At 44.2% G+C, this 12,914-nt stretch overlaps 1 long non-coding RNA gene across 2 annotated transcripts; it reads right to left on the bottom strand.

The window, feature by feature from the left end:
• Positions 1-12,901, bottom strand: LOC121061969. Of its 2 annotated transcripts, none has more exons than XR_005815355.1 (5): positions 12,742-12,901; positions 12,432-12,529; positions 7,951-8,109; positions 3,846-3,907; positions 1-320 (listed from the first exon to the last, which is right to left on the bottom strand). It is a non-coding gene; the product is annotated as an uncharacterized LOC121061969 (long non-coding RNA). The 2 variants fall into 2 exon arrangements; XR_005815356.1 differs by having other exon boundaries at positions 12,768-12,869.
• Between the last annotated feature and the right edge of the window lie 13 nt (positions 12,902-12,914).

Raw genomic sequence — 12,914 nt, 5'->3', positions numbered from 1 at the left:
CAGGCAGATTTCACCTATAAATTTTTAATTGAAGAGCTGAGCAGATTAGAATGCATATGTGTTTATATTCCCCTCACCACCTCCTTGAAGTCTGTTAAAGTTCACGTAAGGTCACGTGCAAATGGCAGAACACAAATTTTTCCTTTGAAATCTTTCAGATTAAGAGAAAAGGAAAATGACAAGAATGAAAAGAAGAGAAAATGTCAGTGAAAGTGAGAGAAAGAGTGTAGGATGATCCTTGCATTTCTGGCACATCTGAATGGACGCTACTCTTGTTGTGGGTGCGTAGACCTCCTCTGTGTTACAGCTCTATATATCACCTGCAGAAAACAGAAAACAACCACCTTGTTTCTGCTACATCAACAAATAAGTGAAATTGTCAGGTAATTCCGAAATCCCTGATGTAAAATCTCCCATTAATTTCAAACATTTCCAGAGTGGTTCCCATCAGCACAGGCTACTGAACTAATGCAGACAAATACTGATTATATTTCTGAATATCTAAATACATTTTGTATTTCAGTTAGCAATATATTTGTCAAATTAATTGCTTATTTCTAAAAGAAAATAAATCAAAATGTTGGTAAAATAATAATAATAATAAAAGTTTTCTTTGTTTTTTACCACTTTATCATTTAAATACTTCAAGCAGTTCTTGGCCATGTGCTGTTGAGGTAAATGGAATCAAAGACAATATTTCTTCTTGAAAACTGCAGGTTCAAGTCAGTCAGGGGCTTGTCATAAATACCGCCTGAAATCTTGGCTTACCCTGACATTTATGTTTGCTTTTATCCTGACTCTGAAGCACTGAAAAATTCTAGGGCTGAGGTCGTCAATAAGACTGTTGAACTTGAGGGCTCAACTTAAAACATTGTAGTGTTGTCATGACTGCTTTCTGGGGTGCTTTCTGGATAGGGAGCTTTTTCGGGAAGGTATCTGAAGACTCTTATTAAGTCAGGCACCTTCAAGTCATTTCATCTTCGTTCCTGAATGTATAAGGATATAAAGCCCCAAGCCCCTAGCTGCGTTTAAAACCTGTGGCTATGGATTTGTGTCTTGAGTCCTCTGGGAAGGTTCTTCTCCCAGCAAGGGCAGAAAGGAGATAATTAGGGCAGGCACTAAGGCAATCAAACAGATTGTTTACTACTCTTAGCAGTGCAAACCTAACACAGAAAATGCCCAGGAAAAACAACAACAACAACAACAACAACAAAAAACCTCCACCCCCCAGTCAGGAGGCTTTTTTCCTACCATGTCTCCTATCAGTCTCCTGCAGAAATTCTAAAACTCTTATCTTGATAGGCCAGATTACCAAGCTGATCTCTCCATGATGAATAGGAATCAAACACTGTTTTCTACTGTCAGCAAACCATACATCCCCAGTCCAGACAATTCAATTAATCTCTCCTCTCCTCTCCTCTCCTCTCCTCTCCTCTCCTCTCCTCTCCTCTCCTCTCCTCTCCTCTCCTCTCCTCTCCTCTCCTCTCCATCTCCTCTGTGCCTTCTTCTCTTCCCCTCAATTGATTCCCATGCATTAATACCATCTAAGAGTCCTCAGTGAGAAGAGGATCTGTTTGCAATGCAGGTGCAAGTTTTCAGCACCACAGCACAACAGCAATATCACCCCCTTCTGCCCTCCTCAGGGCTTCTCTTTGTGAACCACTTTTTCTTTTTCTTCCCTTTCAGCTCTACAACCCCATGCAGCTAATCTGATTATGCTAATTTGTACTTCATGAACCCAAACACTGCAATGGATCTGTGGAGGGTGAGCTGTGCTGGTGATGAGGGTGGTGAGGAGAGAGGAGAGGGGGTGGGAGGGGGGAGCACGGACAATGGGTTCAAGTCAGTTAACAAAAAAAGCCGTCTGTATTGTCAGACAAAGCACACTCGGGGTAACCCCTTGCTGCTCTTGACAATTTAGAGTGTCCCAAACTGGCCTGCGCTACAGAGCAGAAAAGGGAGCACGGAGAATATACAATGAAGGGGCACAATGGAAAGCCTGTTTCCTGTTGAACGTTGCTTTCCTTTCTCCTTAACTAATCCTTCCCAGTATCTCATAGCTGAAGTACGGTCTGCAAATTGTTGGTCAGGTGGTAGCTACAGCACTAGACAGCTTCTGACACACACAAATCTGTCCAACCAGGCTGGGGCTGCACTTGAAATTCATTGAATGCTGGGCAGTGGCTGTGCAGATACGCACACACAACTGGAAATGTGGACCCCCCCCCCCCCCCCCCCCCCAGGAGATGACGAGTGTCCCCAGCCTTGTTTTACCAGTGTTATCTTTGCTGCAGCTGGAATTGTTCAGGAAACAGCCCTGAGAGGAAATAGAAAGGTTATGGAAAAATTATTTTCAAGATTAAAGCAACCTTATTGTAGAGTTTAGGCAATCACAGAATTTTTTAGGTCAGCGGGGACCTACTGTGATCATCTGGTCTAACACCCCTGCTCAAGCCACGTTCCCCACAGCAGGCTGCCCAGGATCATGCCCAGCCAGATTTTGAATATCTCCACAGACTGAGAGTCTGAAACCTGTTCCCATGTTTGGCTGCCTTCACAGTGTTTTTTTTTCCTCGTGTTCAGACGAACTGTCAAGTTTTTTATTTGTACCCACTGCCTCTTGTCCTGTCAATGAGCACTACTGAGGAGAGTCTAGCTCCTTCTACATCGTCTCCCAACATACACTTGTACACATTGATGATTCCCCTTAAACATCTCTTCACCAGGCTGAACAGTCCCATTTCTCAGCCTCTCCTAGATAAGATGTTCCAGTTTCAGTTCCTTCATCATCTCTGCGGACTCTCTCCAGTAGCCCCATCTCTCCCTGGGAAGCCTACAACTGGACACAACACTCCAGCTGTGGCTGAACAAGGGAAGGATCACCTCCCTCAGCCCTGATTGTTGCTCAGGATACTGTCATTGCTGCAGCACTGGTGGGAGCTCAGGTTCTCAGAATGGTGTGAGCATGAACAACTCTACCATTGCCTCTGCTAACTGTATTTGTCACAGCTCTGAAGTATATTTTGTCTTCCAAGCTGGTAACTGCTGGAAGGAGGCATTTCATTTCCACACATAACAAAAGTGCAGTGTGTATGTGCACACCTGCAGAAATGACGAGAGAGAAGGGGGCATTGCAACACTTCCAGCAAGAGATGGGCCTGAACTTGCTGTCCCTAAAAATCTGGTGAACATTGCTTTTTACTACCCAAAGGAGTATGGGGGGAATATTAAGCATTTCCTTAATGTCTGCGTTTTTGTTGTTGCTGTTGTTGTTATTTTTGTTCTGCACCCCTTTCACGCAGATATTCAGGACGGTGGTTTCTGAGAAACAGCTCCTGCCTCTGGTGACAATAAATTATTTGCTATTGGGAGGAAAAGGGAAAAATGGAAGGAAGACATTTGCTCTGTACTCCACCTTAAATAGCATAGCTCCCCCTTCTCATGCAGAGCAGACTATTCGTTCAGTCCTGCAGCCCTAAGCAGAATATCTCAGGACACCATTTTATGAAAGCAAATGGAGGAGGAAAAATGACTGTCTTAAAGCTGTCATCTCAGGTTCAGTCTTGGACTCAGCTGCATTTGCATTATGTTTCAGAGAGGAGATTACATTTAGGTTATTTGATAGGGTAGAAATTAGTATCTTGCTAGCATTGCTCCTCTGATGTGAGATCTCATTTGTTGAACGTGTAGTAGTGCGTTACAATATACATATATATCAGTATTTAACAAAACCAGCTCTAAATAAAACTGTGAGTGGAATGACTAAGCGAAGAAGCAGAAAAAAATCAGAAAGGCAATATTAACAGATTAAGTGCGAATGTATAAAATATGCTTTTTGAAATTACCACATGCTGATTGGAGCCTCTGTTCACAATACACACGGAAATCTCCCCTGTTGTTCTTTTCCCTGGGAAACACAGAAGCTTATCAGATATGAGCCAAACCAAGGAGTATTTTTACATATTGTACATGAATACATCTGATTAAACAAATAGCTTGATAACAGACAAACCGTAATTCCAGACCCTGTGCTACCTTCAGGCCAGATTTTGGAAGGTACTGAAACATCTAAAATCTGCTGATAACTAATGAACTTTAAAGACCTGCGCTTATGCCCTACTAATGCATCTAGCACACAAAGGACAGTGCATCAAGCAGGACTTCTTGCAAGGGGAATAGAATCATAGAAGTATTTAGGCTGGATGGTGATGTGAATTGTACAAGGTCTTACCGTACCCTTTTCTTCCCTTGTACAGCAGGTATTAGGTGAGATCAGACTACTGAGGATTTTAACAAAAGAGATAAACAGAGTAAGTAGTGTAATCCAGAGAACGTCTTGCTCTGGCACCTTGGTTTTCTCCTAACATGGGGGATGACCTTGCTGAGACCACTGCTTCTCCTGACTTTTTGTTTATAGAGAGTAAGTATAGAGAAAGCAAGCATATTTATCTTGTTGTATACTGATATCGTGTTTAGTTCAATGGGCTTTAGCCCCATTTGAAAATCCTAAATAATATAATGATACATTATACTAATGCAATAACAGTTAAAGTAACAGAAATATTTATGGAACGTATTGCCAACCATTACTGGCAATCACCTTGAAACTAGCTAGCAGTGACTATTAATAACATGGAATTTTTCTGGAAAATTCCCAGGAAGTTAGCTGAAGTAGGCCTTCAGTAGTAGGCCTAATTTCAGTAGACTCTCAGGTCCAGAAGTAGACTTTCAGGTCCAGAACAGACTATCACATTCTGGAGAACAAAGTCAGACTGGTCAATTAACTATAACGACAGAAGTGCAGAAATTAAAAATACGGAAGGTGAGGATTTTTTTTATTGAGCACACACTCTCGGGAATCATATACGTAATTAGAGAAGAGAGAAGGTGCTGTTGCCATCCTACAGTGCTTGTTGGAGCTGAACCACAAGTCATTATAATGACCAAAACTACAGCCATGTAACGCTGTAGGAATGGAGCAGCACCGCAGCACTCCGATGTGCTGCTGCCTGCTGAAGGTGAGTCAGGACTATAAGGAAAGCCACCTTTGAAACTTGACTGGAACATCAGAAGGTGACAAAAGGACAACTAAACAAAATGTGGGCCCCCTGCTGAATGAAACAGGAAACCTGATTGAACAGGACAGTGTAAATACTGAGGTATTGAACGCCTTCTTTGCCTCAGTCTTTACGAGTAGACTTCCCGGGGACCAGGGGGAAAGACTGCAGCAGGAAGATGTGCCCTTAGTGAAAGAGGATCAGGCCGGGGAATACTTAAGCAAACTGGCCATGAGGGGATCCACCCATGAATGCTGAGGGAGCTGGCAGATGTCATTGCGAGGCCACTCGATAATTTTTAGTCAGTCATAGTGACTGAGAGAAGTGACTAAAGGCTGGAGGAAAGCAACTGTCACTCCTACCTTCAAGAAAGGCAAGAAGGAGGACCAAGGAAACCACAGGCTGGTCAGCCTCACCTCAGTCTGTCATCACCTGGGAAGGTGATGGAGCAGCTAATCCTGGAAACCATTTCCAGGCACATGAAGGAGAAGAAAATCACCAGGAGTAGTCACCATCAATTCACCGAGAGGAAGTCATGTTTCGGCCAGCCTGACAGGCTTTTATAATGAACTGAACAGCCTGATCAGTGAGGATAGAGTAGTGAATATTGTCTTCCTGGTCTTCAGTAAGGCCTCTGACACTGTGTCCCATAAAATTCTTATAGAGAAGCTATGATGTATGGGCTGGGTGTGCAGACAGCGAGGCGGGTTGAAAACTGGCTGAGTGGCCAGGCCCAGGGGGTAGTGGTCAGTGGTACAAAGTCCAGTTGGAGGCCGGTAATGAGCAGAGTACCCCAGGGGTCCAGTCTGGGTCCAGTCTTTTTTAACATCTTCATTAATGATCTGTATGATGGAGTAGAGCGCACACTCAGTAGATTTGCAGATGACACAAAATTGGGGATCGTGTTGGATTTACCTGAGGGTCTTGCTGCTAACAAGAGCAACTCTACTGGCTGGAGAAATGGGCTGACAAGAACGTCATGGAGATCACCGCAGAGAAGTGCAAAGTCCTGTATCTGGGGAGGAAGAACGCCAGGCACCAGGACATGATGGGGGCCACCCAGATGGAAAATAGCTTGGCAGAAAAGGACCTGGGTATCCTGTGGCAATGTGCCACAAAGATGGCCAACAGGATCCTGGGCTGTATTATGCAATCACAAGCAGATCGAAGAAGGTAGTCATGTCTACTCAGAGCTGGTAAGGCCACACCTGGAGTGCTGTGTCCAGTTCTGGGCCCTCCAGTACAAGAGAGACATGGACACACTGGAAAGAGTCCAGCAAATGGCCACTAAGATGATGAAGGGACTGGAGCATCTCTTCCTGGAGGAAAGGCTGAGAGAGCTTGGACTGACCAGCCTAGAAAAGAGAAGATTCACAGAGAACCTCATGAATGTTTTTAAATATCTGAAGGGAGGGTGCAAAGCGGATGGAGCCAGGTGCCCAGTGACAGAATGTGTTTTAACCCCAACAGGCAGCTCAGCACCACACAGCTTCTTGTTCACACCCCCCGCAGTGGGATGGGGGAGAGAACTGGGAAGGTAAAAATGTGAGAACTCGTGGGTTGAGATAAAGACAGACTACTAATTACAGCCAAAGCTGCACATGCAGGCAAAGCAAAACAATGAATTAATTTGCTACTTCCCATCAGCAGGCAGATCTTCAGCCATTCATTTCCAGGAAAGCAGGGCTAATGGTTTCTTGAGAAAACAAACACCATCACTCTGAACATCCCCTCCCTCCTTCTTCCTCCTTTACCCCAGCTTTTATTGCTGAGCATGACATCAACTTTACTAACATATTACCAACATTATTTTCATCCAAAACCCAAAACACAGTATCATATGAACCTGTACAAAAAACCCTAACTCTATCCCAGCTACAAAACACGACACATGACTAGGGGAAATACACACAAACTAAAGCATAAGAGGTTTCATCTAAACATCATGAAGCACTTCTGTACTGTGCGGGTGACTGAGCACTGGCACAGGCTGCCCAGAGAGGCTGTGAAATCTCCTCCTTGGAGATCTTCAAAAGGCATCTGGAAATGGTCCTGGGCAACCTGCTCTAGTCCCTGCTTGAGAGGGAGGGGTTGGACCAGATGGTCTCCAGGGGTCCCTATGGACCTTAACTGTTCTTTGATTCTGTGAACAGAGTGCTGTAACCTAAGTCCTGTGAACAAGGTATCTAGTGATACATCTAATGATGCAGTTGGGAGACAAAGAAAAATAAGATTTCAAGCCCTCTCTAGAAATCAGCTCTGTTCAATAAGCTGTCCAGCACCTGGGGAGGAACAGCCCCAGGCACCAGGATGTGCTGGGGACAACCCAGCTGGAAAGCAGCTCTGCAGAAAAGGGCCTGAGGGTCCTGGCAGACACCAAGTTGAACGTGAGTCGGCAGTGTGACACAAAGGTGGCCAACAGGATCCTGGGCTGCATTAAGCTGTTAAAGCACATGATGTGCTATGCAAAGGCTTAGCCCAACACTGAAACCTAAACAGGGATGAAAAAATGGAGCACTCAGGAATCTAGTGACCAAATCTTCTAGATATCGTGGATGACCACAAATCACAGGCAAGGTCGGATGAAAGCAGACAATGGGAATGTCCATTTTTGCATGCGGCAAAGACTGCTATTTTAACCTGACTTGATTTTGATGCATAGACTTGAGTTTGAGAGATCGCCTAAAAAAGGCAATTTAAATCTAGAAATCCATAGAATAGGACTAGTTCTAATTCCCATTGTTTTAGGAAATAGAGTACAGGTGTATGAGTTTTGAGGCACGCTGATGATTAAGTAAGTCCTGGCCTTTGTTCCCTAAGGCTCCACCTTTACATTCCAAGTCAAGGCCTGTAAAATCGCAGTCATTAAGAAATAAACATATCCCACACTTACCAGTAACTTCATCAGAAGGAAACCAGGCCATGCTTCCGTGCTAGGTACACATACCTTCTCTTCAAAAATTAAATTGGCATAATTGCCATATAAAATGAATACATCAAGTGAATCAGGTATGACAGCTCCAGCTCAGGTTATCCACAGTTTTTATACGACCTAGGAAGTAAAAGGTTTCTGATGTCATGCTCTGTGGAGATTAAGGATTTGAACATGCACTCACTTTAAAACCAACTTTCTTCATTGCTTCTCTCTGTTATCGCATAATGCTATGTGGTGGATTCAGCTTTGACTAGAATTGACTAAGAACAACTGTACATCCAAGATCAATTATGACATGCTTGAAGACAGCCATCAAGAACAGCAGACAAACATGTTAAGAACTCAAACTTTCGCAGCTGTTTCAGAATTAAAAATGTGGCAACTTCATTAATAGCTGGAATGTTTTCTGAAGAAAATTCAGAAAATATTTGTATTAATTTACGAGTATCATGTTGGAAAGGACAATTAATCCTGCCAAAACATACTCTGGCACGTCTGGAAGCTGGGAAGCTAACCAGCAAGTGTCTAGAGTGATATTTTTTGAGGTAATGCTAACATTCCTCGGGCAAGAGAATCAGGTCAAGCTTCTGCTTTGTGTCAATATTGAGATTTACACACAAGTAACACAGCAGAATTCTAATCAGTCCATCTTTACATTTCTTATATGCACAACATGCTCAGATTTTGTTTTTATTTATTTAATTAGCCTACCAACAAGAAATCATAGAGTCATAGAATGGTTTGGGCTGGAAGGGACTTCAAAGACCATCTAATTCCAACGCCCTGCCATGGGCAGGGACACCTCCCACCAGACCAGGTTGCCCAAAGCCCCATCCAGCCTGGCCTTGAACACCTCCAGGGATGGGGCAGCCACAGCTTCTCTGGGCAACCTGTGCCAGTGCTTCACCACCCTCCGAGGGAAGAATTTCTTCCTTATATCTAATCTAAATCTACCCTCTTTTAGGTTCAAGCCATTGCCCCTTGTCCTCCCCTTGTCCTATCACTACACCCCCTGACACAGATTCCCTCCCCAGCTTTCCTGTAGGCCCCCTTTAGGCCCTGGAAGGCCGCTGTAAGATCTGCCCAGAGCCTTCTCTTCTCCAGGCTGAACAACCCCAACTCCCTCAGCCTGTCTTTACAGGACGGATGCTCCAGACCCTTCATCAACTCTGTGGCCTCCTCTGGACTTCTTCTAATACGTCCACGTCCTTCTTGTGCTGGGGGCCCCAGAGCAGAACGCAGTGCTCCAGGTGGGGTCTCACGAGAGCAGAGCAGAGGGGGACAATCGCCTCCCCAGCCCTGCTGGCCACGCTGCTTTTGGTGCAGCCAGGATACGGTTGGCTTTCTGGGCTGCAAGCGCACAGTGCTGGCTCATGTTGAGCTTCTTGTCAACCAACACCCCCAGGTCCTTCTCCTTAGGGCTGCTCCCAATCCATTCTCTGCCCAGCCTCTATTTGTGCTTGGCATTGCCTTGGCTCAGATGCAGGACCTTGCACTTGGCCTTGTTGAACCTCACGAGGTTTGCACAAGCCCACCTCTAAAGCCTGCCCAGGTCCCTCTGGATGGCATCCCTTCCCTCCAGCGTGTCATCCCTTCCCACACATCCCTTCCCACAGTGCACGAGGGTGCACTTGATCCCACTGTCCATGACATCTACAAAGATGTTAAACAGCGCCGGACCCAGTACTGACCCCTGAGGAACACCACTTGTTTCTGGTCTCCACCTGGACCTTGAGCTGTCGGCCACAACTCTTCGAGTGTGACCATCCAGCCAATTCCTTACCCACTGAGTGGTCCATCCATCAAATCCACATCTCTCCAATTTAGAGACAAGGACATGATGGGGGACAATGACAAATGCTTTGCACACATCCAGGTAGATGTCAATTGCTCTTCCCCTATCCACCAATGCTGTAACCCCATCATAGAAGGCCACCAGGTTTGTCAGGCATGACCTGCCCTTAGTGAAGCCATGTTAGCTGTCCTCAGTCACCTCCTTATTTTCCATGTGCCTTAGCATAGTTTCCAAGAGATCTGCTCCATGATCTTGCCGCCAGGAACAGAGGTGACACTGACTCGCCTGTAGTTTCCCAGGTCTTGCTTTTTTCCCCTTTTTAAAGATGAGGGAAGACAGATCTGTTCTTCCAGTTTAAAATCAGAAAAACACAGAACAAATGTATAACTAGCTAACACACACAAGCATACACCAAATATAACTAGCTTACAAACTAATACCATTCTCTCACACTGCTACAGTTCTCTCAGCATCAGCATATTTGATCCAAGGATGAACAGGATTATTTCAGAGGTGCTTATCCTCTGTTATCTTTAAATTATTTCTGAAATATCTGGGACAGCTGGAAAATCAATGACCAATTTTAAGTTTTCTTATTTCTCACTCTACTTTTATTACACAGACCATGTTCCTTGATCTGATTTCTCTTTGGTTGGTGCCTCTGTCCTACACACTGGTGAGACAGAGAATTGCTACCTTGAATGCACAGGAATCTCAGGAATCTCTCCCTGGTTATCAGCAAGCTTAGAAAAACTTTTATTCTTATTTCCTGTTGGTACTGGAGGTAGAAAGTACACCAGAACTTCTTTCTCGTGTAACTGTGTCAGTTAACACACACTTCCCACCTAATGGCTGCAAGGGTGTCTTGTGGCGATCCACCTTCACACTAGCTAGCTCCACTTTGGAAAGAAATGCTTCAGGTGCAGCAAAGAGCTCCCAAAAGAGGATGCAGTAGGTATTTGAGGATCTGAGTAAAGATTCAGGTAGCTATTGCCAGATCTACTGCATGATAGGACTGGCAGCATTGTTGGCACTTTAAACTTGGTTTTATTTACATGAATGGCAGGCACAGCAGTAAACATTGCTGCAGCGTAGGCACTGCCACATGCTGCTGGCCCAAACTGAGATTTTTCTTTCATGTCACTTTGTCGTGGTCATTGGTATTTTATTTCCCTCCCTCTCCTTGATCACACAAAATATATTCTGAATAGTTTTTACTTTCTAGTAATGAAACTGATGCCACTCGGTGGCCATAAAACAGTACTGCAAGGAGTAGAAATGATCCAGCACTTCTGAAGCTTGTAGGCAGGATATCATTGCATCCTATAAAACCCTATCAGTAAGTCCTTTATTGCTGCAGCTGCGTAGACACTTGCCACTATTCAGTGGGAGACAAAATGACACTGAACTGATTTCTGCCACAGGTCAGAGAACACGCCTTACTAATCTATTATGTTTTACCATCTATCAACTATGGCAAAGCAATATCCTGCTCTAGAAAATAACCCGTGACTTCCACGTCTGCACTTAAACAGAATAGGAAGTAAGAATTAGAAATGCTAATGGCTAATGCTAAGACTAATAAGATCACCTTGGCTGAATCATGAGCTTTTCATTGAGATAAAATGCAAAATGAAAACGTCCAGAAAGCAGAAACTAGGCATAATCATATGGTATAAGCATTAATGAGAAAATGAGTCACTGGACAAACAGAGAGGATGAGGCATTGTGAGTAAAGAGAACTTATTCTGTATATATGGTACTCATAAGAAGAAAAACAAAGAAAGGAATGGCTTACTTTTCACAGAGCAGGACTGTTATTCTAGGGATAGTTTAGGTGTTTGCTCTCTTTTCCTGCATAAACATTTCTCTAAAAATGGACCAACAGTTATTCCAGTTATTTGTTGAACTTAGTTCTTACTAGGGAAAGAACCAGTTTGAGAGCACCAGCTGAACATACATGTTTTCAGATTGCTTAGCTTGATTAATTTCATACAGCGTGTCAATTTTAGAGCCATTAACTCTTCTCTTTAGCAGCTTGTGGAAATCAAATACAAAGACAAAAACGGTGCTTTCCTGTAATTGGAAGAATGCCAAAAGAATCATAAACCACTAAACTTGATTGTCAGAGGGGAAAAAAAAAAAGTTAACTCACTTAAAAAAATGAGAAGGCCGATAATCCTTGACATAGGTCTGTGAAGAACAGCGTCATCTCAATTTAATTGCCTTCTATCACAAGTTAGCCAGTCTGGTGGACAACGAAGATGCTGTGTATCTTGAAGGCAGAAGTTTTTGGTAACATTTCACTTGGGAAGCTCATGAACACTTTTGTTGTTGTCGTTTTTATACTGTAATGCAAAACTGGTTAGAAATCTACTTTTAGAAAATAGAACAGCTAACAACAGGTTTCACTATCAAAATGAATGCATGCATGTATTAAAAAGGGTTTCTGCTAAGGTGTGACTGGGATCAGGGATATGTCAACACTCTTGGTAATTATTAGGCACGTGGTGAAAGACCACAGGCTGGAGGACAGGATTGTAGTTCTAAGTACTTTTGATGAAATAAACAACAAAAAGGGAGAGAGAAAAAAGGGAAAAGGCAAGGTGTCACACTTATACCTGTTAAATACAGTGACCTGTACCTGTGTGGATCTGTGGTAGGGAATCAGCAGTAGTGCAGAACAGGCCTTGGGGACTAAAACCAATCACAAGCTGATCGTGATGCAGAAATACCATGACGCTGCAAAGGAGAGACTTAACAGAGACAGTGAGCATTCAAGTTGGCAGAACATGGCTATAAAAGAGGAAAGCAATCAGCTTTACACCCCATTCAAGGCTGACAGGACAAGTCAGGACTTCAATACGCAGTGAATGAGTGGATTTTTGGGAAACATCTTCTAGCAGAAAGTGCTGAAAAAGAGCATCCAGGGGAGGCACAGACCCTCCTTATACCTGTCGGCACAGGCAGATTTGCCCACCGGCAGCGGTGCGGCTGCTGCTGGCCGTGACCTGGCCCCAGAAGGAGAAGCTTCCACCGAGTTGCTCCGGGCTCAGCTCCAAACGTGGCCTGTGCCTGCGGGCGGGCCTGGAAGCGCCCCGCAGGCCTGCGGGGAGAGCCGCAGAGC

This window comes from Cygnus olor, chromosome Z, assembly GCF_009769625.2.
Source record: "Cygnus olor isolate bCygOlo1 chromosome Z, bCygOlo1.pri.v2, whole genome shotgun sequence".
In the NCBI taxonomy this organism is placed as follows: domain Eukaryota; kingdom Metazoa; phylum Chordata; class Aves; order Anseriformes; family Anatidae; genus Cygnus; species Cygnus olor.
The sequence above is the reverse complement of the archived record's forward strand: the minus strand, read 5'-3'. Positions and strand labels throughout refer to the sequence as shown.